Genomic DNA, 2850 nt, shown 5'->3' on the forward strand with positions numbered 1-2850 from the left:
AAAAGGTAGAGATGGCAGAGTGAGCTGACTCTTACGCTGTTGGGATCTCTGAGTTTTAGCATCAGCATTTTGGACGGGGGCGTCAAGGCCTTGCTAAGAGGGAAATCATCACTTCAGAAAGAGGGATTGTTTTAAAATAGCACATTTGCCCTGATGCAAAGGTTATGCAGGCGCTTTGCACAAGAGGTGCTTACTTTATTCACTGTTTGGGGTGAGGGGAAAAGTGCAGATTAAGCAGATTCCCAAGTGATTTCAGTTGAACCAGTAAGTTCAGACTAAGCTTCAGAAATTGTCTCCTTCTCTTCTCCTAATAAAAGTYGGGAGATCTGTGCTTATGAAAGGGACTGAGGTGTGGTATGACATCTGGCTGGCTTTTATGGGATAGTCAGGGATGGGTTCTCCCAGCTCCTCTTGCACTGCTGTGCCAGAGGCCACAGGACAGACTGTGACTTCTTAATTCCCCCTTGCCTTCCTCAATTAATACAGGCTCAACCGAAAAAAGTATTCAAACYAGCTCAACTCTTCTGCGCAAGCAGACCTCTGATTGCACTTGGATATGCAAAAGTCCTTGGGCACCGGAGATAACAATCACTCCACGCCCTGCCTCCCAGTCTGCGCTCCTCCACAGTCYGCACTCCTCCAGCAGCACAAAAGCKGCAATCTTCCCTAGGGCTGCACCTCTGGAGCTCCATCTCCTCCCAGACAGGCTCCCTGCCTCACCAAAGCCCCTCACCTACAGGACACGAATGTCTATCTCCTTGCAGCCACTGAAAATTTCACTCTTCCACAGGAAGAGGATAAAAATAGCATCTCCAGCTCCATCAGCACGAGAGTATTTGGTTCTCCTGCTCAGGAGCTCCAGGAGGGCCAGAAAAAGCTCACTTTTGCATTAATGCTTACTATTTATACAGCAATTTGCTACGTTCAAAGTCACAACAGTTTTTGTGCAAGACTGAGGCTTGTCTTTGCTATCGGAAGGACACAAGATTAAAACTGAGGAAGAGAATGAGGACCTCACAGAAGATCATCATCATTTAGAAGTGCTAATGAATCCCTGAAGGCCTAGCAATAAGAAAGGCACTTTAACTTCAGATTACATCCATTTGGGAAACATTACRGACATCATAATGGAACTGAGCACACGAAGCTACGATTTATGGGGGATGCCTTCATTTGATTCATGGAAGCTAATCTGCCGTCCAACAATAATCTAAAGAATTTCCCAGGCATTGCCCTGAACTAGGCCCCTAGGACCTCACTACTAGAGCCAATTCATGAATTTATGTCATCTCGCAGTAAAGCGCATCAGAGGCTGATGTTCTCAGGGCTGCCAGGATGCTTCCCTTTTCTAGCCTCCGAAGTGACTGTCTTCTCAGCATTTTCAGATCTGAAAACAGTCATAATGTCCCGCCAAAAAGAACAGACAAACCTCTTCTAGTTCAGTTAATGAGATGACATGAGCAATTAAGCTACCGAAGAGGGTTTATAGCAAAACAGGATGACAAACGCCCTCTCTCCTGTCTTCCAAGACACAGGTAGGCTCTTGTCTTTCACCCAAAATGAGACAGCTTCCCAGAAAGTAGCAGGACATCGAGGGAGCACGACATCATCCAAATAATATTCAGACCCCTTTATGCGTTTACAGCTGGCTCAAAGCCGTACGTGCAGTTACACAGCCAGACTTTCCAGGAAGTTCACCCCGAACGGCAGTTCTGCACTGCACTACTGCAGCTGCCCATGTCCTTTCCTATCCTGCTCCTGGCACTCACTGAAAAACTGAAAAACTGCAGCAACAGGAGCATTATCCATGAAAATCTGGCAGCACAAAGACTAAACAATGTGCCCACCTGATAYTGAAAAAATCATAGCAGTGCCGGCTGGAGGCATCCCCTTGGCACCACATTGTGCAACACAGCCCGCTGCTCCTGCAGACGGTCATGACACCTCCTGCTCCAGCCCACGGGTCTGCCAGCCCGCAATGCCTGGTGCTGCTTGGGATGCAGGATGACTGCTCCTACTTTGGGGGGGGGGGGGGCCTCCAGAGCTGCAGCAGCAGCTCCCACCACGCAGCTGTCGGGAATCCCTGGCACTGCGGAGTGTTACTGCAAGCTCCAAGAATAACCAGCACTACTTCCTTTTACCTGGCCTTGCAAAGGAATTTCCAAAACTCACCCTACCAACGTCTATCTGGCGACTGACACATGAGACAGAGATGGTGTAGGAAGAGCTCAGCTACTAACTCCTGCTAATTCTAGACTTAATGAAGTAATTAACCTGTTGAAAGGCAGGCTGGGAGCAACAAGGTTAAATTTCCTCATCTCATCATATAAAAACAGCACTATTTTGGAGGAACAAGCTCTAATGAACCGAGGATCCCAAATCCTCCCTGCACATTTGCTACCAGCCCCTTATGGCACAGATCCAAGGCAGAGGCCGATGCATTCAGCACGCACCAGCCATCCCCCAGGGGATTGTGCTGGGCGCCCCAAAACAGGGGCCGTGGCGGCAGGAACGGCCCTCGCTACCCCCGGCTTTCCCGTGCCCACGCTGCCCCTCGTCGCAAGCGCTAAGGCGGGAGGGCTTAGCGGCGGGGAGCTCCGCTGCCCCCGGCAGCCGAGGCGGGAGCGTCTGCCGCACCCCGGCACCGGCGGCCCCGACCCACCACGGCTTCCCCCGTTCAGGGCCGAGCCCCCGGGGTATCACCGGCTGCCCTCTCGCCCCTGTCCCTTCCAGCACGGCAAGGAGAGGCCCTGCTCGGCTCGTCTCGGCTCGGGGAAAAGCCCCGGATCCCGCGGGACCCGCGTGGAGCAGCCCCGCGGAGCGCAGCGCCGAGCGCCGCTCCCCGCCGGG

This window comes from Rhea americana, unplaced genomic scaffold (assembly GCF_003343005.1).
Source record: "Rhea americana isolate MKP2758 unplaced genomic scaffold, rheAme1 scaffold_204, whole genome shotgun sequence".
Lineage (NCBI taxonomy): Eukaryota > Metazoa > Chordata > Aves > Rheiformes > Rheidae > Rhea > Rhea americana.